Source organism: Vulpes vulpes, chromosome 1 (assembly GCF_048418805.1).
Source record: "Vulpes vulpes isolate BD-2025 chromosome 1, VulVul3, whole genome shotgun sequence".
NCBI lineage: Eukaryota > Metazoa > Chordata > Mammalia > Carnivora > Canidae > Vulpes > Vulpes vulpes.
The window spans coordinates 66,106,480-66,129,614 of record NC_132780.1 but is presented as its reverse complement, the minus strand read 5'-3'; the positions used below and the strand labels follow the sequence as shown (position 1 = coordinate 66,129,614).

At 54.6% G+C, this 23,135-nt stretch overlaps 1 protein-coding gene across 3 annotated transcripts in view; it reads right to left on the bottom strand.

The window, feature by feature from the left end:
• The window catches only part of FRMD1 (FERM domain containing 1), a 32,833-nt gene extending 31,378 nt beyond the window's left edge, over positions 1-1,455 (bottom strand). Inside the window, exons 1-2 of one of the 3 annotated variants that reach the window (XM_072765945.1) lie at positions 1,128-1,357; positions 701-876 (exon numbers count right to left, since the gene is read on the bottom strand). The gene's annotated coding sequence lies outside the window, so the exon portion shown is untranslated. Of the gene's footprint in view, positions 1-700; positions 877-1,127 lie in introns of all 3 variants that reach the window. The other 2 variants (XM_072765942.1, XM_072765960.1) reach the window with 2 other exon arrangements.
• Between the last annotated feature and the right edge of the window lie 21,680 nt (positions 1,456-23,135).

The window sequence follows — 23,135 nt, the reverse complement described above, 5'->3', positions numbered from 1 at the left end:
ACAGCTCTCATTTACTGGAGGGGTTTGGTGCTACCCCTGAGCACCTGGGGGACTGCACTGAGCTTAATCAGGTCAGGTCTGCAGGCGCCCTCATGTCCCCACCATCCTCATCTCCAGAAAAAGAATGACATGGACACAAGCACCCCCCTAAATGGGGGCACTTACAGAGCCTCCTCTTTTAGGCCCCCAAAAGTGCACAACCAACATGGGCTCTGGGCTGACCTTCCCCCCAGGCTTCCTTCCTCTGTCTGTCTCTCCTAAGACAGGCTGGATGTGTTCCCATCTCCCCCACCAGAACCTGCGGGGTGGGTGTGGGATGCAGCTCACTTCTTGCTAACAGTTGTCGGGAAGCTGAGACCCCCACAGAAAGGGGGGATGAGCCTGTTTCAGGACCACCCAGCCGGCAGCAGCCTTCCCATGTTTGCCTGAAAAGTCCTCTCTGGTGGGAACACGCCAGCACCCATGCACGGACTCCCTGGAGCCCGCACTCGCACACCCGTACCACCTCCCCGGCCCCGGCCTCCGCAGCGTAACTTTCAGGGAAGGAAGAAAGCAGGAGCTTTCCCGGGATTCCTCCACTTTGTGACTGGATGCTAACGTGTCGTTTTGTCACCTTTTTCATTACTCCCCCCTCCACACCTCTACACAAACCACCCAAACCACCTAAGCCTGCCAACAGGTACCCCCGTGGTGACCCCACCTCCAGCTGCCAGCTGCAGGCACCGAAGACCCAGGCCCCCAGCCAGCCTCCCGCACCTCCGGCACCTGGGCGCAGCCTCTCCAGACAAGCTCAGGAAACTGAAGTTTCAGGCCACACGGAGGACGCTGGGGCCGGGAAACTAAGGAGGCCCGGGAGCCCCAGCGCCCCTGCACCTGCTGGGGCCACGAGGAAGCAGGGGAGGGTGGAGGGGGAGAGGGGTGGTGGGGGGACCCAGGGTGGGGGCAGAAGGCCGAGTGTGGGCAGCAGGGACTCCGACGTCACCGAGGGAGCCCCTGAGCCCCTGGCTCGGGACTTGGGGCAAAGCCCTTAAGGCGGGGGCGTGGAGGCGACAGCCCGCACCCGGTGTCCGCCCCCCCCACCCCTGCCTGCCCGCCGCGGGGTCGCCCGAGGGGACCGACGCGCTCACCTGCGGGGGTCGCGGTCCCTGCGCGGGTCGGGCTCAGGCTTCGGGGTCGGGGTCGGGATCGGGGAGTGGGCGGGGGTCGGGCTCCGGGTCTGGACTGGACTCCGGGTTAGGGTCCGCCTCCGGGTCGGGGTCGGGGTCGGGGTCGGGGTCCGGGTTGGGGTCGGGGTCCGGGTCGGGGTCTGGCTCCGGGTGAGGGTCGGGGTCGGGGTCGGGGTCAGGGTCGGGGTCGGGGTCGGGGTCGGGGTCCGGGTCGGGATGGGGGTCCAGGTCGGGGTCCGAGCGCAGCGGGGTGAAGGCGGCAGCCGTTATTCGGGACCTCGGGGAGCCCGGGGAGGAGGCGGAGGGGGGGGCGAGCCCAGGGGGCGCGCCGGGGCCGCGGATTGGCCGGCGCTTCTGCCCCGCCCCGCCCCCCCCCCCCCCGGCCCGGCCCCGCCCCCACCCCTCCCCCGCTCCCCTCCAGTTCCTGCCCCGCCCCGCCCCCCCCGCTCCCCTCCAGTTCCTGCCCCGCCCCGCCCCCCCCGCTCCCCTCCAGTTCCTGCCCCGCCCCGCCCCCCATCCATGCCCGGCCCTGCCCCCTCCCCCACCCCCTCCAGGCCCGGCCCTGCCCCCTCCCCCCCCCCCCCCCCGCTCCCCTCCAGTTCCTGCCCCGCCCCCCGCCCCCCTCCAGGCCCGGCCCTGCCCCCTCCCCCCCCCCGCTCCCCTCCAGTTCCTGCCCCGCCCCCCGCCCCCCTCCAGGCCCGGCCCTGCCCCCTCCCCCCCCCCCCGCTCCCCTCCAGTTCCTGCCCCGCCCCCCGCCCCCCTCCAGGCCCGGCCCTGCCCCCTCCCCCGCTCCCCTCCAGTTCCTGCCCCCCGCCCCCGCCCTGTCCCCTCCCCTCCACCCACCTCTCTTCCCGCCCCGCCCCTCCCCGGCCCCCCGGGGTCCCCACTCCAGAGGGGAGGAGCGAGGCTCTCCGGCTTGGGGCAGGTGGGGCGGCCGCCCCCTGGTTCGCAGCCTGCCGAGGTGCGTGGACCCCGGGATTGCGCACCTGCCCAGGGCTACGGCCTCCTGGGCTTGCAGCCGTCGGGGGTCGCCCGTCGGGTCGTTCCGAGCCGGAGGGGGAGCGCGTGGCCTCGGAGAAGCCCCCGCGAGGTCGCACCCCCGCCCTGGGCGCGAGCTGGGCCCCGTTTGCCGGGCTCCGGCCCCCGCCCCTGCGCAGCCAACGGCGCAGCCCGCCCCACCGGCAGCCCCACCGGCAGCCCCGCGCGCACCCGCACCCACTCGCGCCGCAGGTGCCGCGCTCTGCCGGGACCCTCAGAGGGAGAGTCGGCCCGGGAGCGCGGGGAGGGCCCGGGGTGCTATGAGGGGTGCCGGGTGCGGGTCCCACTGCTGTGGACACGAAGCTATTGCAATTGCGGGGGCCCCAAGGAGGGATGTCCCCGAGGCAGGACTGAGATTGTCCGAGGAGCAAAAGCAGACCCTGGACGGCGGGAGTGGCTGCGAGTGAGGGGTCCTGCAGGTTAGACGTCACTGGCTCGGGTGGGATTTCTCAGATCCCTCCCTGGGGGTGACCAGCGGACACAGTGACATTCCCCAGAAACCTTTAGGGGCGGGTCAATGGGCCTAGACCTTGGAATAGCAAGTACAGACCCCTGAGGCCTGCGGCAGGCAGTGAATGGGCTCAGGCGCCCCTCCTCCTAGGCCGGCTGGGCTGCCCCCCACATCCTGGAAGGTGCCCCAGCTCAGTGACCCCTGGGCTCCAGGTGCCAGCATCCATCACAGCCCCAGCCTCTGAGAGGCTGCTTCCGCCTCTCCCTCAGGTCTCTCCTTCTCCTGCCTGCCCCTCGCCTGGCTATCCCCAGCTTTGGTTTCCCTTCTGTATCTCCTAGTGCATCACCTTACGCACAGACGCCCCCACTTCCAGTGTGAGCCCCACCACGGTCTCTCTCATTTACTGCTGAAATCCCAACACCCAGAGGAAGTTCATATGTCAGGGCCACACTCAAAAGTAACAGCTCAGGCAAAGCTTTTCCCACCTCGTTAGTGGCTCTTCCTCTGGACTCTGAACCCTCAGGGCAGACCTCCATCCTATCACAGATTCACTCGCAGCATGGTTGCTTACATCTCCCCATTCAATCCCGACAGCCTCACAGTTGTGCACAAGCGTCAGCCATGCCAGCCGTCTACGCCGTGTTCGTGGTTATATAGAATTCTGCTGAGCAGGAACCAACCTTCCCGATTTACGGAGGAGGCCACCGAGGCTCAGAGAGGATCCCGGCTGCAGGGCCGCGTGGTTAACAAGCAGGAAACAGCCTTCCCTGTTCTGGAGCCCGGGGAACCTCCCTCGTCCCCGCTGATGGCATTTACTCGCTGCTGCACCCGACACTTAGTGGGCAAGTCTCCTTAGCAAGCAGGAGCTTCTTGAAGAGATGAGCATGTTAGCAAACCATTCTAAAGTACGCCGTTGCATCTGTTACTTAACTTTCATACGCCTCGAAACAACCCTCTCCACTAACTCACGTGATTGGGTCCGAAGCAAAAATTGACAAGGGAAGTATGAGCCCGTAGCTGAGCACGTGGATTCTGCAGCTTGACTTTTGAGGCCCAAACCCTGGTTCTGTCACTTCCTTGCCCTGTGATCTTAGGTAGCTTAGCATCTCTCTGCCTTTGTTTCTCTATCTGTAAAATGGGGTTAATCATAGTACTTGCAAGGCTGTGTGAGGATTGAGTCAATATTGATAAAACATTCAGAAACTGGCATCATAAGGGCTTACGCAACTTTTAGCCTTTCTACTTTTGTCTTCACAGCAGAACTGTATGTGGCCACGTGATTAAACAGTGTCAAGCAGGTGGAAAGCACCAGGTGCTTCACCTCACAGCCAGGAGCTCCTGCGGGCCAGTCTTAATTTACTTTCCCCTTTCGACTCCTTGTTAGCTGCAGGGGTGACGGAGCAATGACCCATTTGAATGAAGATGGCCTGTGCCATCTGTGAGCCGGCACAAGGAGGACAAATGGATGGCAAAGGCCTTGGTGCTGGGGACAGGTCATTGCAGACCAGCTGCTAGACAGCTCAGAGCCTCCTCGGGAGATAACCTGCCAGACGCAGACCTCAAGAAAGGCTACGGTCCAGGGGTCATGACATCTGGCAGGTGTGTGTGGTTCACACGCCTGTAGGAGAGCTTTGCCAACTTCCCCCGGACCCATACTCCCAACTTGCCGTCGAAATCTGTCACAGTTCACACCGACGGCCAGGAGGCCCCCTCTAGCTGTTCCCTCTGTCCTGTCCTCAGAAGGGTGGGGCCACAGGGAACCCTTCTCTGTCAAGTGCTGCAAGTTGGCAGTGGTGGCGGCGCTGTGCTCTCCAGGAAGGTGTGCAGAGTCCTTCTTCAGAACCTGTGAACATGACCTTATTTGGAAATTGGGTGTTTTCAGGCCTATCAAGGTAAGATGAGGTCATGTGCAGGGGTGCGTGGAGCCCCAATCCAATATGACCGGTGTCCTTAGAGGAAGAGGAGAAGAGACACAGAGGCAGACAGGAGGAGATGGCCATGAGGATGGAGCCAGAGACGGGATGAGGCGTCTGTAAACTAAGGCTGGCGCCACCAGGCAATGATGAAGAAGAGGGGACCCTCTCCCAGAGCCTTCGGGGGCATCGGATCTCCGCCTTCTGGTCACCAGATCTGTGAGAGAAGAGAATTTACTGCTTGAAGCCCCATCCGGGCTCCTTTGTCTCACCATCCCAGGATGCTAACGGATGCCGTCCTGCATGTGGCTGTGGTGCGTGGCCCCCGGGCTCCGGCTGACGGTGGCACAGATCGGGGCGGCTCAGCGTGTTCTTGCATGTGAGCGGCATCAGGGGGTACCTGCAAACGGAGGCCAACAGGAACCCATGTATCCCATTTTCTCAGTGTTTTGTGCTGGGAATAGGCCCCAGTGAGGTGGGGCTGGGGTGTGGTTTGAAGGGGGACGTAGGTACAGTTTCCAGCGACCTCACGAAGAGCTCCCCATCCTTCACGTTACTGTGCCAGGAGACGCCTGGCCCTCTGTGTTGAAAGTGCTTGTGTTTTCCTGGAAAAGGTGCCAAGTGCAGCTAGGTGCAGCCCGGATGAGTTTCCCAGGGTCACTGGCACAGAGTACCACCAACTGGGAGGCTTAAAACCACAAGAATTTATTCACCCCGGTCCCAGAGACTGGAAGTACGACCTCCAGGTGTGGACAAGGTGGCCCCCCGCCCCCGACATCCCAGATGTGGCCTTGCCACCACGCTGGGCATCCCTCGGCTTATAGACGGCTCGCTCTGATCACCTCCTCGTCCTCACCGGGCCGTGGTCTCTGAGTTCTCTCCTTCCCTCTTCCTATAAGGACACTGGTCATACTGGGCCAGGGCTCACTCTCCTGCTCCAGTGTGAGCTCATCGGAACTAATTACATCTGCAACTAGCCTATTTCCAACCAGCGCATTCTGAGGTGCCGGGGTTCAGACTTGAACATGTCTTTGTTCAGAGAAGGGACACTAGTTAACCCCCCATCCCAGATTCTTTAATTCTGTTTCTCGTGACTAGGGGCTGTTCTCAGCAGGACGGGGCTTCAGGGGAACACAGGAAAGGCTGCTTCCCCAGGGACGTGGGGCTCTCTTCAGGCTGAAAGTGGGGGTTGGCAACAGTCATACCCGCAACTAGGCACAATGGTTTCTTCTAGAAGGATTGGCAGTATTTTCCAGGAACAGATCTAGCTTCTGCACTGATGGCCCCGGGGTATGAGCTGGGGGTTTCCTTGCCAGTGATGGCTCTTCCAGCAGAGAGGAGTCTCCCAGCTGCCCGCTGCGTTGGTGACAAGGGACCTGGCCTCTCGCTCGGCACCCCCAGGAGCCCTGGGTGCTGCCTGCAGCTCAGAAATGAAGTGAGAGTGTCATCAGACACCAGTCCTTGCTGGTGCTCCAGTGGGAGGATGCCAACGTGACACCTAAGTACCGTGTTCAGGACAGGAAGCCACACCACTGCCACCTCCAGAGTGCAGGTGACAGAAAGGATGGAGGGACCCATTTTATTATCTTGTCATGAAACAAAGAGGAACGTTATGTTGGGAGCAGAGTCAGAGGTTTCTCTGAACAAAACAAACCAGCTGCCATTGGCCTCTGTCCTTCTAGCGAGAGCTTACGGGTGACATACTGTCCCTCACACGTACTTAGTCACTAACCTGTGAAACTTTAAGAACGTGCTCATTATAGATGGGTACCTGTGAAATACACCCTATTATCTTCCTGCCTCTACCTAAATCGTGTACTCACCACCCTGTAAGCTTTTTTTTTTTTTTTTTTTTTTAATTAATCTGCCTAGGGATACCTGCGGTGGCTCAGTGGTTTAGCACCTGCCTTCAGCCCAGGGTGTGATCCTGGAGACCCCAGATCTAGTCCCGCATCGGGTTCCCTGCATGGACCTGCTTCTCCCTCTGTGTCCCTCATGAATAAATAAAATCTTTAAAAAACTTAATCTGGCTAATATTTCTCAAATTTCCTACGTCACAGAGTGATGTCCTTGGAGACAAATAAGGCGTCTTGCACGGACTGCACCCACTCTAGTGGCCCAGGCTGCCAACATCAGTCTAAAATTTATTTTTCCCTTGGACGCCTGAATGGCTCAGCAGGCTAAGTGTCAGACTCCCAGTTTCCACTCAGCTGGGATCTCAGGATCATGAGGTCGAGCTCTGGGTCAGGTTCTATGCTCAGCGGGGAGTCTGCTTGAGATTCTCTCTCCCTCCTAAAATAAAATTTTAAAAAGCGGTTTTCATTTTATCTATTTTAACTTTTCTATCTGTCCATTATTAATCTGTCAGTTATCCACTTGGTGTGTAAGCTCTGTCTCCTATCACCCCTTCCTTTCCCTTCTCTCATCTGCGATGGCTCAGTGATGGCTCAGAAGAGGGTCAGAACCATCCTGGGATACAGTGAGCTGGCCCCATGGAAACGGCCCAGATACTCCTAGGTGAGTACAGTGAGCACCCCTGCTCCTAAGCTTTGGGGGTTTCCTTTCCATCATTCACACAGATCTTCTTGGTCTGTGTCTTAATTCTTGGTTGTGGTGTGGACAGCTGAGTTTATCAGTGACCTTCTGGTAGAACAGACATTGTTATATTTGGTAAAACAGGTTATGTGTGTTGTTACTGCCGACAGGGGAGAAAAGAGAATGAGATTTAGGATGATTTCAAGAGCCTTCCACTCCGATCCCCTCTCAGATTGGGGATTCATTAAGCCAATCAAAAACCATCTACTGAGCTCTCACTATTTGTCCTGAGGCCCCAGGGAGAGGGGCAAACACACTCTGAACCCAGAGTAAGGACACCGGCGGGGAGGGTCACCCAGAGTGAGGACGACAGCAGGGAGGGTCACCTGGAGTGACGACCTGGTGGGGAGTGTGGCCCAGAGTGAGGACACCAGCAGGGAGGGTCACCTGGAGTGAGGACCTGGTGGGGAGGGTGACCCAGAGTGAGGACGACAGCAGGGAGGGTCACCCGGAGTGAGGACCTGGTGGGGAGGGTCACCCAGAGTGAGGACACCAGCAGGGAGGGTCACCTGGAGTGAGGACCTGGTGGGGAGGGTGACCCAGAGTGAGGACGACAGCAGGGAGGGTCACCCGGAGTGAGGACCTGGTGGGGAGGGTCACCCAGAGTGAGGACACCAGCAGGGAGGGTCACCCAGAGTGAGGATGCCAGCAGGGAGGGTCACCTGGAGTGAGGACCTGGTGGGGAGGGTGGCCCAGAGTGAGGACGACAGCAGGGAGGGTCACTTGGAGTGAGGACCTGGTGGGGAAGGTCACCCAGAGTGAGGATGCCAGCAGGGAGGGTCACCTGGCATGAGGATGCCGGGCAGGATGGTTCAACAAGGAATCAAGTACTGAGGGCCCTGCAGAGTGTTAGGTGGGAGGAGGGTGGTAGAAACTGTGATGGGCCCTTCTTGGATTTGTTGTGGAAAGTGAATACACCGTCCTCATGAATCCATACCTGAATCCTGTGGGCTCCCCTGTTGGGGAACCTCAGAGCTCGCTGTCCTCTCCCCGCTGACCTCGAGCAGCCCGCATCCTGCAGCCACCCTCTGAGGAGCCAGAGTGGCGCACCCACTAAGGGTGCAGTGGGGGCATCAAGCGTGCCTGTCAAGGGAGGCGCGGAGGTGGACGTCGAAGCGAGCTGCAGGGTGTGATGCTGTTAAAACACTTGTCCCAGAAGTCCTGGAAATGAGCTGGAGGCAGCTCCCGAGTCCTTTGGAGAGACTGACATTAAGATACAGATTCCAGAACCTACGCAAAGCTGCACTATTTAACTCACTGTTAATTGTATTTGTTCAGGACTGAACTAGCACAGTATTTCATCTTTAAGGATTTTATTTATTTATTTGAGAGATCGCCCTTGCACAGAGTGAGGCTGGAACAGGAGGAGGAGCAAAGGGAGGGAGGGAGAAACCCAAGCTGAGTCCCCCTGAGCGCAGATCTGCACTTGCGCTCAATGTCAGGACCCTGAGATCATGACCTGAGCTGAAATCAAGTCTGACCTCAACCAACTCAGCCACCCAGGCGCCCCTGAGCTGGTGTCGTAATTCAAATCAAATGAGTGTGACAACAAAGGAAAGCATGTTCGCTGCGGCCTTGTTTACAGTAACTGTGATGTGGAAACATCCTAAGTGTCCACAAAGGCATGAGTGGATAAGGAGAGGGTATGTATGTGTGTGTGTGGCGGGGGCTGGGCTGGGGAGTGGGGGTCTCCTGGGGCGAGCAGTTCTAGACAGCAGCTAAGTGTCCTACAGTCCAACCCAATCCAGCCACTGCCTACCTGGAGAGACACCCCACACACTGCCCCCTCTAGACTGTCACCCATGCTCCTGACCAAAAGGTTCAAACATCAGAGGTTCCCACAACCTTCTTTTGAGTTTGATTATTGTGCTAGAGTGGCTCAGCAAACCAGTTGAACTGGTTCCACTAGTTAAACTCAAGAAACTTGGGAGATCACCAGTATTTTTGGAAGGAATAAGACTTAGGAATGGCCAGATGGGAAGGCTGCACAAAGGGTAGGTGAAAGGAGAAAGGGTTTGGGGCTTCCACAACCTTCCCAGGTATGCCACTCTCCCCAGATCCCCCGTGTTCACCAACCCTGAAGCTCTCCACATCCATCCTTTGGGTTTTCACTAAGGCTTCATCACACAGACCTGACTGATGAAATCATTGCCACTGGTGACTGAACCCCACCTCCAGCGCCCTCCCCTCCCCTAGGTCAGGGGTGAGATGGGAAGTGCTAACCCTCTCATCAGGTGATTGGCTCCACTGGCAACCTGCCCCTACCCACATGGCTTTCCCAAAGTCACCTCATTAAACCACCCAAGACACGTTTGTCAGTCTGGCCACTTGGGAAGTTCCAAGGGTTTTAGGAGTTCTATGCAGGAAATTGGGACAAAGGCCAAATATATATATAATTCTTATTGTAAGTCCCTACATGACAGGTGGATGTGAACAGGATAGATGGATAACGTAGAGCATCAGATGGAAATCACCCTCAGGAGTCTGCAGGAGAGAAGGAGGAGAAAAAAGTCCAAGAGGCTAAAGGGACAGCAAGAGTAACATGAGAAGAGTGCAGGTTATAATAATCCCTCAGCACCAGCTTACAGGAATCCCCAAAAGATCCTTATCAAATAGGAGAAGTACAGTGGGGAGGAAAAGCTGAGTGGCCTCTGCTCGGCAGCCCCAGGGCAAAACCAGAGGGAAGAGAGGCACCAGAGAGGACCTGGGGCGGCCCAGGCAGGCAGGGAGAGAATGGCCGGTGCCCAGGCAGGTGCCCAGGGTTTCAGGGCCGGTCGGGTCGAGGGCACAGGGTCCTGTAGGGTCATTTCCATACCAGTCTGCCCTAGCTTCTTTTTGGAGGCCCCAGCCCAGTAGACTTCAAAGCCCCCCGCCCCCAGTCCCCAGGCCAGGTTAGCTCAGGGGGGCCAGAGGCATCCCCAGCTCAGGGATCCAGGGGTGCAGGCTCTGATCCAGGATGCCTGGTGTCCTTAAGAGAAGAGGAGAGTGGGACAAGATGCGCCCAGAGGATGAGCATGTGGGGATGGGGGAAAACAGCCGTCTGCGCACCCAGGAGCGAGGCCTCAGCAGAGAGGAGCCTGCCCTAGCCTGAGGGTCCCACCTCTCGCCTCCAGGACTGGGAAAGAATTGAAGCCACGGGGTCTGTGGTTTGTCGTGGCGGCCAGAGCCGACCAACACAGTCCACAGACCATCTGGCTACTGTAAAGAGTCACCAAAATGTCCACACTTCTCATACCCACCCCACTCCTGGGTGCTTTAAAAAAGGACACCCCCACTCCTAAGTTTGTTGCAGCATCGCTCACAAGAGCCAAGACACAGAGACAACATGCTCATCCCTGCAGGAAGGGATAAAGAAGACGTGGTGCATGACATGACGGAGGACAGGCCAGCCATGATCAAGGAGGACAGCCTGCCATTTGTGACACCACGGATGGACCTGGAGCACGGAATGCGAAGTGAGAGAGGTCAGACAGAGAAAGACAGGTGCTGCATGATCTCACACGCGGAACCTAAAGAATCAAGCTCAGTAGGATGGTGGTTACCAGGGTTTGGGGGTTGGGGGAAAAGAAAGATGGTGTTTAAGGATCCAAGCTTGTAGTGAGTAATAAATGGGCCTCAGCGATCCAGTGCCCAGTATAACGAGCACGGACAGCCGTGTCGCACCACAGCCATCAAACCTACTAACATACCAGAACATAATCATTCCAACCCCTGGAAAGAAGGGATAATTAAGCAATGTAATAGAGGCTAACTAATGCTACACCGACAATCCTAGTGCAATACATAAAATTAAGTCATCAAATTAACACTTGTGCACCCTGTAATTAGACAATGTTGTGTGTCAAATGTATTCCGTAAAAAATGACATATATGAAGATGCTCATCAAGTTTACCTTTGTAAGAGGTTAATTAAATTTATAACAATGGAAACATATAAAGGAGGGATAAGTAGCAACAGCATATTGTGCGGTGGTTAAAAATTGGAATGTGAGGATCATAACACCATATGAAAATTATTTATAAAGGGATGACCAGAGAAATGGGCAAGTCCACATTTCACACACCTCACTATTACTAAAATGATGTGAATAATTTGTAGAGGGGAGAAAAAAAGATCTTTTTTTAAAAAAAGATTTATTTATTTATTTATGATAGACAGAGAGAGAGAGAGAGAGAGACAGAGACAGAGACAGAGACACAGAGAGAGGGAGAAGCAGGCTCCATGCAGGGAGCCCGATGCGGGACTCGATCCCGGGACTCCAGGATCACGCTCTGGGCCAAAGGCAGGCGCTAAACCGCTGAGCCACCCAGGGATCCCCGAGAAAAAAATGATCTAAAGTGTCAAGGCTAAATAATAATTTTTTAAAAAATAATTTTTGAAAGTGTTGCAGCTTTACTTTTTTAAAAAAGCTTTTAGTATGTGAAAATATTTCTTTAGAGGAGAGGAAAAAGCTAAGGGCACAGTGCTCCTCAGAGATTTCCTTGAGCAGGACCCCTCCCGTTCTCTGCTAAACACATGTGCGTACAAACATGTGCACAGGTGTGCATGCATCTACACCTGCAGCAGACTCTACCCCCCCACGGCAACAGAGGTGACCACCCGTGTGTACAAACACACACACACACACACACACATGCACATACACATACCAGCTGCAGACTCTCCCCCTCATGGCAACAGATGTGACTTCCCTACACAAAGTTCTTTTAATATATAAAAAATTAAGAAGCCATGACCATTCTAGGATTGGATGTGTAAACAAACACAGAGAAACCCATCATCACAATGCATTATATTGAGAAATTATATTAAAATTATATGGTAATTTGCAATTGCTCTAAAATTATTTCTCAAAGTTCCAGATATTTTCCTGGTAAATATTTGATTGAGCTGATATAGAAATACACTTTATTCTTATTTATTTATTTTTTTAATTGATGTTCAATTTGCCAACATATAGCATAACACCCAGTGCTCATCCCATCAAATGCCCCCCTCAGTGCCTGTCACCCATTCACCCCAAAACCCCTGCCCACCTCCCCTTCCACCACCCCTGTTAGTTTCCCAGAGTTAGGAGTCTTTCATATTCTGTCTCCCTTTCTGATATTTCCCACTCATTTTTTCTCCTTTCCCCTTTATTCCCTTTCACTAAGAAATACACTTTTTTTAAACAGATGAGTCTCTTTACAAATCGAAATCCTTCTTGGCAGTGAGACACTAGATATGCACCCACTGGGATTAAAACAGGTGCCCCTACTATTACTTAGTGCATATTGCATTGTTCTGGAACTTCTAGAAATGCTATGAAATATATGAAATATGAAGGAGAAATAATTGGCAGAATGTTAGTAAGGAAGACACAAAATTATAATTACTCGTAGATGATATAATCATTGTGAAATAGATATTGTAAGGAGTTTCTTTGTAAAATTATTTTACAAGGATACCTCATTTATAATAAGATGTCCCAGTGCATTTAAAAAATTTCTGGGCAGCCCGGGTGGCTCAGCGGTTTAGCGTCGCCTTCAGCCCAGGGCCTAATCCTGGAGACCCAGGATCGAGTCCCGTGTCGGGCTCCCTGCATGGAGCCTGCTTCTGCCTCTGCCTGTGTCTCTGCCTCTCTCTCTTTCTCTGTGTCTCTCATGAATAAATAAATGCAATCTTTAAAAATAAATAAATAAATAAAAAATTTCTGACAAAAAACAAATGTGTAAAAATAGTCAAGAAAATGTTGGAGGAAATGGGGAATGAACAGGACGTAGTCACGATTGTTTTATCGTGTGATCTTCAAGCTGCACCAGTCACAAGTGCGGGGTAGTAGCAAAAGGACAGGCCGACGGGTCTACGTGTCCGTGGAGACAGACACAGATCCTGACATGCGTATCCATGCACACTGGTCACATGACAGCGTAGGTCAGGAAGGGGGGCTGTTCCATAAGCCGTGCTAGGAGCACCATTCAAACATCTGGGAAATTTGGATTATTTCATACCGTACAGTAAACCAAGTCTGTGTTAACCAACGAGTTAGATGTAAACAGTAAAGCACAACAACACAGTAGTTTGGGTCAGGCACTTTCCCAGGACCTCACGTGCATTAATGTAAATATCTATATACAAGAAAGCTAATGCATTATCACTTTTAATATTAAAAATACACAAAATGCCATTTAGAGCAGCAGTTGAGAATAGGTTTTAAAGTATTGTTTTGATTTGGGGCACCCGGGTGGCTCAGTTGGTTAAGCGTCCGACTCTTGATCTCAGCTCAGGTCATGACCTCAGGGTCGGGAGATCGAGGCCTGCATCGGGCTCTATGTTCAGCAGTGAAGTCTGTCTGAGACTCTTCCTCTGCCTCTCCCTGCCTAAAATAAAGAATTCTTTTATTCTTTTATTCAAGATTTTATTTATTTGTTCATGAAAGACACACAGAGAGAGGCAGAGACACAGGCAGAGGGAGAAGCAGGCTCCATGCAGGGACCCCGAGTGGGACTCGATCCTGTGACTCCGAGATCACGTCCTGAGCCAAAGACAGATGCTCAACCACTGAGCCACCCAGGGGTCCCAAGAAATCTTTTAAAGAAAGTGTTGTTTTTATTCAAGATAATCGAATATTTCTGCAGATTGTACCCACTGTATTTTAGAAGAATATTTTTTTTCACAAGAAAATTGCCATCATATGAAATCACAGGATATAAAACCATATATAATACAATCCAGATTCAACTTTTAAAAGTGGAAGGAAATACATTAGAATTTTAACAGTACTGATTAGAATAGATACTGCTATTTTAGGTACTAATCTTAAAATAAAAAACGAAGTTGTGAAAGCCCAGTGCACCTGCTCCTTGTAAGAGGAGGTCGTGGGGCAAAGCCTCCTTTCAGGTGTAAGTAGACACGTGTCAAGCTTAGTCTACTATTCCCCACGTCTCTGCAGACCAAAGTGCTGTCAGATGGATGCAGACTTCGAGATCTTTCTACGTGGTTTCTGTGGACCTGCAGCTCTAGCAGGGCTTCACGCAGACCCTCTGGTCCTGAGGCCGGGCAATGCTGGCAGAGGACCGTGTGCAGATGCGTTTCCAGCATCCGGGTGGGGGGCTCGTCTACACAGCAGTGCTGTCAGCACATTCTGCGAGCCTCGCCAGCAGGAAATCAGGAGGATCCTGGCTGAGCTTGTGAGGAGAGTAGGGCTCTCATCTCACATTTCAGGGACACTGGAGGGACACCTCAAGTTTACCAATACTGCAGTTTCTATCCTTCAAAAAAATTTATATTTCCGGAAAAAATGCTGGATTCTCTTTGGTCTTAGGACCGTTTCTAATGAATTGGAGCCTGCGGACCCAACTGCGGTGTGAGCCCGCTCACACAGACACATCATTCTCCATCTTCATTCGTGCCTTCTGCATTTTAGCTTTTATCACCCTGAACAAAAGTGAGTTTGGTAAGAGATACCAATGAGATCCGTGGAAGATAAAGCAGAACAAAACCAGAAACACAGACCTGGTGACATCGACACAGCAAATACGACCGGGCGACACACAGACCGTGGCGGGAACGGGAGGGTAGCAGGTGCCGAGCGGCCGCAAGCACCTGCCCCGGTCAGTGGACACGTGAGCGTGGCTGTCGGCACCGGGGATGCCAGGCTCCAGACTGAAGCAGCCAGCTGGTGGGCACTGTGTCTGGGGGGAGAGACACTGCTCTCTCGGGGTGATGTGATAGGTAAGGTTTTAAAGGCTCTTCCCTTCAAGTTTGCTGGAGGCAATGCTTGTGTGAGTGGGCCTTGGGGTGTTCTCCAAGGCCACACCTGGAGAATGAAGAGTTGCCAGCTCCGTGGTACCCCCTCCCCCCACTCCCCATTTCCATTTACTTCATGGCCTTTGACCTCTGAAGTTTGTTTGAGGGACAGAGGGCCTTTGTATGGAGCTCGGAACTGCAATGGTCCTCGCATGCTGACCCCGTGGGAGCCAGATGGGGAGGGGTCTCATGTGTGGGGTCTGCTCTATGAGGCAGGCCCTTCTCTCCAGGAGCCTGGCGTCGGGTGCACGCTCCAGCCCCTGATCTGGGCAGAGCTCCCCGCACCGTCGACCTTGCTCAGTGCACACACCTCTTGGGACATGACCCACAAAAGTACACTTCGGCCGAACCATGCAATGGAAAGAGGCTGCCAGAGTCTTGGGTTGGGTCACAGGTGCTGTGGGGACACCAGACACCTGCCTGTGCCGTGAGCCTGTGGAGCTGTGCGGGAGCCTGGTACACAGGGACCATGCAGGATGCTCGCGGGCTTGGGGGCATAGGACCAAACCCACTCCCCAAGAAAAGAGAAAGCAGGAAAAGAGCATACGGCATGTATTGCCCTGTCAAAGCTCAGACGTCATTTTCTGCTGGGGAATTTGTGGGCTTCCCGGGAGCACCCATGGCTGCTGCTCTTGGCTCTTCTGCGGCCGGAGCAGAGCATCCTGGGGACGTCTCCCCGCCCCCTCACAGGCCACATCCTTCCTCGGCAGCCCCACCCACCTCACACTGTGCTGCTCCTTCTGTCCAACAAGGGGAGGGACCCTGGGAAGCACGTGTGTTTGCTCCCTGTCGGACCTGCCTTCGCCCCGAGACCCACGGAAGGAGGTGGACTAGGCAGCTCCCTGCCCCATCAGCAGCCTTTCCAGAGGATTCCACAGGCCAGGACATGGCTGGTCAGCAAGGAAGGATGGAGGCTTTTCATCTCAGCAGGACTCCGAGGCTCTGGATTTATCCTGAGGTCCCACCTCAGGTGCCATCTCTTTGGGAGACACCTTGAGATAGCTGGTCAGGCCCCAGTCCCGAGGAGGCCTTGGGGCCCCTCCAGAAACCGCGGTGAGCAGATGGCAGCCAGCCCCAGGTCTCCGTGCCGGGTCACAGGGACTTTAAAGCTTTCACACCTATTCTAGACTGGCCTCCAGACTCATGCCAATTTACATTCTCTCATCTCCTCGGCAATATTAACAGAATTCTAAACTATCTCCACCAAGCCAACAGGTGAAAGTCTCTAAAAACGCTCTAAAAAGCCTCTAAAACTCTCACTTCAGTGTGTTTCTTTGGTCACTAGGAGGTGGAGCTTTGGGACGCGTCTGGAGCCCTTGCGCCTCTGCTGCTGCGGGGCTGACGTCCATCCTGCCTCCCTGGTGCCCGCTGATCCCATGGCTCAGCCTTGGGGCCTGCCTGGAGGAGGTGCCCTGGCTGCACAGGGTCCTGGCGGTTTGGGCCTCCGGGTGGGAGTCCTCAGAGGGGCTGCCCCGCCCACAGAGGCTCACTCACAGAGCTTGTGGAGGTTGTGCGGGGAGCCTCCTCATCAAGAGAATGAAGCTGACCTTGCCAGGGCCCAGCTAAGGGCCTGAGCACAGGAGCCTATGTTTTTATAAATACTTTATAAAATTTGCAGGTTGATGTTTTCATAGAAGCACAGCTTCTTCCCATTCCAACTCCCTCAGAGCAAGCCCCTGCCCTGGCACACGGGGCCTGTGGGGGTCTTGCGGGACATTCTGGAGCATGAAGGCGGCCCCCACGCTATGGCCCGGCCCGGCAGGTATGCGGGCCCCTTGTCCGGGGCTCCTCCAGGTGACTGTGCACACGGCACACGGGCTGGGCCCGGGCTGACCACCAAGCTGAGGCAGGACCCTGGGGGCACTTCCCAGCACAGATGAACACCTGCTGTGTGTGTGTGTGTGTGTGTGTGTGCGTCCAAGCACGTGTGTGTGGGGTCCGAATTTGTAGCGTGGCCTAGAGCAGTCTAAACAGATTTCTGCTTTCTCCTCAGCATTGATACTACCCCAGAAAACAAATTCAGGACACAGGACACTTCCTTGACCCCAGCTTGTTCAGTCCCTCAGGCCGGCAGGTGAAACGTGGTGCCCAGACCACGTTTCTGGAGCTGGCTGGACGCCTGCTTTCCGAGGGGCAGGAACAGGCTCCGTGGTAATCGTGACTCCACGTTCAGTGTCCACACGGCAGGTGGCTCGGGTTTGCAGCAGACAGTGTATCCCTGCTCCCCCACGCCCCCCCTGGTGCCCTGGGCCTCCCCCGTGCTGGGCAGGCCTGCTGAATGAAGGAGGCCACCCCCTCACTCGTGTGTGTCCCTCCCTGGCATCTCGTGGCATCCCTGTCCCCGGGGCCCAGGCACTGTGCTGGGAAGGAGGCGGTGTGGTAGGGAGCCTCCGTCTTGCTTCTAGCTCCGTCAGCCCCTGTGATCCTGTCCCGAGCGGAGACCAAGGACAGCTTCCCCAGGATGTGGACAGAAATGCTGCCCTGCAGCCCTCACCTCTCGGGACTCTGTTACACAGCAAGAGATAGCTGGAACAGGCTCGAAGCCTGTGAGGTCAGAACTCACCACACACAACCAGGTCATGCCCTCACGCTAATTCTGGCACCGGGTTCTCCTGCTTTCACTGTGGATGATACACCACTGGCTTGAACTCACACCACCAGGAGGACTCAGAGCTGGGACCTGGCGGCTGCACCACACCTTCACAGGGCATTTGCAGAATCGGTGACACTGGAGCTTTCTCCACTGTGACAGCCCCATCCGTCCCCTGGGCAGGTGCCAAAGGTCAGCCCCCTCGGAGCAGGTCAGGCATGGGTACTGGAGGCCCGTGGGCTGTCAGTAAGTCAGAGCTAGGTTGCCGTGGAGAGAGCGCACACGCATGAAATCAGAGAGGACACCGTGTCCCCATCATGCCCTGCCTCCCACTGCCTGTGTGGGTTACACTGTCACACTCTGCTCTGGTGTCACCTGCACTCTGGGAGACGCTTTCTCCGCCTTGGTCTTCCTCCCACAGCATCGTGTGGTGGCGTGTGGGCTTCAGCCAGGTGGCTGGCAGGACTGGTCTGTGCCCCGGCCAGGATGATAAGCCTGGGAACGCGGCCGGCCTGCCCCAGGGCATGCCGCCCTGCTCCGCCCGCCTGTCTGGGGTGCTGCCAGTTTTACATCCTGTTTCCCACGGGATCAGCAAGAAGGGAGGGTGGAGGTGGTCTGAACCATGTGCAGAAGCCACTCTGTCCTCGGAAAGGGCAGAGGTCACCTGTATGAGTCAGCGAGGGAGGTGACAACTTTATCCCTATCCCCACCACCCAAGCGTATCTGGTTTTTACGACCACAGGCTGGGGCGAGTAAGAAAACACTCAACATATATGAAAGTCTAAGGGCAGACCATGGAACTAAAATGTATTTTGTTGAATTGAAATGAAGACAGGTTGTGGTCTGAGACGGAATGACGGGAAGTAACACACAGATTGCAAAAGGCCAGAAATCAGATTGACAAGGTAAAGCGTACTTTGATTTAAGGTTATACGTGTGTTTTTAAAAAGTCAGCTGTGCCTTATAGAATTGCAGGATTTTAATACAAACTTGTGTCATAGCGAGTTGAAAACAATATGTCGCAAATAGCCGGTCACACGAAAGAATAGGGTTTTATTTTTGCAAATTACCCAGACCAGCATCACGGCCGGGTTGGTGGCTCCATCTGGTGGCAGCAGGTGGAGCCGTTCGCTGTGTTTTTCCCGACTTCTCTGGGGTTGCGGCCCATGTGCTAAGGGCTCTCTTCTTTCTCTCCACAGCTCGAGCTGGGGTCATTTCCTGCTGGGCACTAGCATTCTCTGGGCTGCCCATACCCCACACCCTCTCACGCAGAATGCCTGGATCAAGAGAAAGGAAAATTGCTTCCAAAAGAAATGAGTTACGTCAAGTCAATGTGCCGAGACCCCGCAGGTCCCTTCATGACGTCCGATCTCAATGCACCTAATCCACTTCCTACTCTGAAGAATAAGTAACCATTTCGCAATCAATATTTTTTCCTCCTTTCATTTTTTTTTTAAATTTTTATTTATGATAGTCACAGAGAGAGAGAGAGAGGCAGAGACACAGGCAGAGGGAGAAACAGGCTCCATGCACCGGGAGCCTGACGTGGGATTTGATCCCGGGTCTCCAGGATGGCGCCCTGGGTCAAAGGCAGGCGCCAAACCGCTGCGCCACCCAGGGATCCCATTTTTCCTCCTTTCAATACTGACAATTGCTGTCACATCAGTTTCCTCTTTGGACTCCCTTGCATAGTAAGTAGGTATTTGTACATTATTAGCTTAGGACTAACGCCGCATCTCTACATCCATGTCATGGGAATCTGCTCCAACAGTCACCTCTCATTTTCTCAGGCCCGATGTACAGCCTCGCAGTTTTGTAGGTGTGGCCTGGTGTCTGTCCGGGAACGTTCCCATCCGTATCAAAAGCCTGCCGAGAAGATCCAGGTGCGTGCTATCTTGATCTACACTCTTCAAAGTCGAGAAAATTGTCCTCTCCAATTTGAGTGGTCCTTCAGATGCACCCAGCCCGCCGGCTGTGCTTGAGATGGCAGGATAAACACCCCGCTGCGTGGGAGGCGTCTGTCTGGGCTGTTTCTCACCGGTAGTGCCAAGTGTTCAGAAATTCTTCAAGTGCCCTCTGATGGAGCTCTTTGTTTTGTTTACCAAGCTCATCACTGTGCAGGTGACTTCATCTTCCACCTGACGGACAGAGCTCTGCCTCTTGGTCTAGACATTTTCTCTCCTAATATTTCATTTTTTTGCGAAGAGGTTTAGTATTGTTCTCGTGCTGCTGGATTGCCAGTCTACCTAGTAGTACGGAGTGTTTTATGGCAGCCACCAGCTTCTACTTTAAAACTGTCACTACTATCATCAAGATCTCCATCATCACCATCTACTTTAAAACTGCCACCACTATCAAGATCTCCATCATCACCATCATTATCACCACCATCATCACTATCACCACCACCATCATTGTTACCATCTCCCTCATCACCATCATCATCATCACCATCATATCATAACCATGACTACTATCACCACCACCATCACCATCACACCACCACCACCATCATCACCACCACCATTGTCACCGTCATCATCACCACCATCATCACCACCATTGTCACCATCATCACCACCATCATTACCACCGCCATCACCATCATCACTGCATTATCACTATCATCACTGACACATAAACTACTCTATCTAAGGCAAAAATGGTAGGAGTGATGGAGAGGTTTTAAACTCTGGCAGCAACTCCAGAGGGTACAATCATGCCCAGTGCACTCTATTATTCTCACTTTATCTGTCTCAGTTTCTTCATCTATAAGCTGGAGATAATAACAATACCCTCCTAATGAAGGTGCTGTGTAGATCAAATGGTCCCATGTATAGAAGAGGCTTAGCATGGCACCTAATATGCACCCAACAAATGTTAGTTTGTAGACCCCAGTGATGTGTTTGCTAAACCCTCCATGAAATAATGTGTTATTTTTTCAGCAAACAGCTTAGCTTCTGCTAAGTTCAGGGAGAGAATGATTTCACCATGGGAAGACCACCCACTGGCAACCCCCTGTTACACTGACTCCCAGTGACTGTGGCCATAGAGGGCCACCATCTTGCTTGGGCGGCCCAGTGACTTTGATGCAATGAACCTGAATTGCAGGGAAATGTGTGTCCCCCTCACTGACCGAAGGCAAGTGGGTACTGGCATGTGCACAGTTTCCCTTTCTCTTCTGGCCTCAGACCTGGCTTCCCCTCCCGGGAGCCATGGAGTGCTTTGTCCTGCCATCTGTGGATGCTCACAGCTGTGATTACAACCAGGCATGGAAAACGCTGCTTCAAAGCAGTCAGCATGGTCACCATGTTTCAACTCCAATGTCTTCACAGACCCCAAATAATTAACTTCTGGGAAAACATCTGCACAAAGGGGTGCTGGAGGGAGAGACAGCAGCTGCTCTGGTTGGACCCCCCACAGCCCCCCAGCTCTTCTGGCCATGCTGCGGTCACCCAGTTCCCTGGTGGGAACTCTCCAGTGGTGGGCCTGGGCCTGGGCAGAGAGAGCCCCCCACGGGACTCCGTCCCTGCTGCCAGCCTTCAGTCACTCACCAAACAACAGTAGAGCATCTGTCCTGTGCCGGACGCCCGCACACTGGGGAAATGAAGCCGATCCAGGCAGGGTCCTCGTCTTGGGTGAAATCTGAGTCTTGTCAGGGGAAGCAGGCTGCAGGGCTCTAGGAGAGCCCTCGGAGAGCCCTCGGAGAGATAGCCAGGACAATGGACCGGTAACAGCCGCTGCATGGAGCACCTAAGGTGCCAGCACGAGCTGCGTGCTTTGCACACACGTTTTATGCATGAATGCACTCCATGGAAATATTGGCCCCAACCCCTTTCTCAGAATGAGTAATCACAGACTCTGACGGCTCTTGGGAGCCAGCTTTCAGGATGAGGCTCAGGCCCCTGGCCTGGCACTTGCCTTGTCCATCTGCCTTTCTAAGCTGTCCTCAGCTCATCGCCATACTGCTACGGTCTCCAGGTTGGCATCCTCCCAAATTCATACACTGAATCCTACCCTCCAATATGAGTATTAGGAGCTGGGGCCTCTGGGAGGTGACTAGGTCATGAGGGTGGAGCCCTCATGAAGTGGGATTAGTGCCCTTACGTGGGAGACCCCAGAGAGCCCCCTCGTCCTCTGCCCAGAGGACATGGTGGGAAGAGAGCGTCTATGCACCAGACAGTGGGTCCTCACCACACTGACTGCTGCTGTCAAGAGTCAGGGGTCTTGGACTCCTGGCCTCCAGAGCTGTGAGAAAGAAACGTCTTGTCTACAAGGTCCGTGGTCCTTTGTTAGAGCTGCTGCAATCCCGTGACTGATTTCTAGGGACGAGTCCCTCACCCCTTGAGAAGGGACCTGAAGCTCCCTGGAGCGTGGGACTTAAGCCAGGGCGCAAGGCTACCTCCTGCAACCCAGGGCCTGAGGGAGCTCTCACAGCAGCACCTTCCCCCACCACCAAATGACCCTCCCAAGTCCAGAGGTCACTTGGGGAAAGTAGTGTCCCTGAGAGACCAGCTTTGTGTAGTCCAGGAGCCCAGGCTGTCTATTGCTGGATGCATGGGGTGGGGGACCGGTCCCAGTGACTGTCCATCTGAAACACCCCAGCATCCTGACCACCAGGGGATGTGCTGCTGGGCACTCGGGGCCCCTAAGGGCAAAAGGAGGAGGTGGTAATGGTGGGACAGTTTTGGAAGACCTTGGGGACACACAGGTGCCCAGTGTTACCATCTGGGGCCCAGAGAGAGTTTCCCAGGAGGCTTATTTTCAGACACATTTGAAAAGAATCAAGACTCTGTCCTGGTGATGGTTGCAGATGAGGAAGAGAGGGGATTAGGGCATCTTGTTTAAGGGTGAGACATATGGGGTGCATGCAGATGGCATCGGGGGTCCTTCATCCTGGTGACCCGGCTGTGAGTGTCATGGTGCCTCCTGGGTCCGGTCAAGAGCGCAGATTCAGATGATCTTGACCACTCCCAGTGGTTGCTTTAGTCAGGGAGAGTTCTCTGGAGATGGGGCATTGGGGGCGCTCTCTGGGGGCCCCTTCCTGTTCGCTCCACGATCATACTTGTCACTTTGTATGTCCTGGAAGATTCCACGATTTCCAGGTCCTTCTTTCAAGTCTGGAACACACCTGCTCACCCCCACACCACCACACATTGACGACCTGCCCACAAGCCTGCTGAGTGCTCTGCAGAACCTCCTCTTCCAGCTGTGAAACAATGAAACAACAGTCATTCTTCTGGTCTGACACTGTCTTTCCCTGCAGAGCAGAGGGCAGGAGTGCTCAGCCCAGGCTCCCTGTGAAGGAGGGGGAGGGGGGAAGGGGAGGGAAGGGGAGGAGGGACAGAGGGACAGGGAAGAAGGAGGGGGAGGAGGAGGAGGAGGGGCAAGGGAGGAGAGAGAAGGAAGGAGGGAGGGGAGGAGGGAGGAGGGGGAAGGAGGAGGAGGGAGGAAAGGACAGGGAGAGGGAGAGGGGAGGGAGAGGGGAGGAGGAGAAGAAGAGGGAGAGAAGAGGAGAAGGGAGGAGGGAGGGGGGAAGAGAAGGATGGGGGAGGAGGGGGAGGGGGAGAGAAGAATTGGGGAAGGGGGAGGG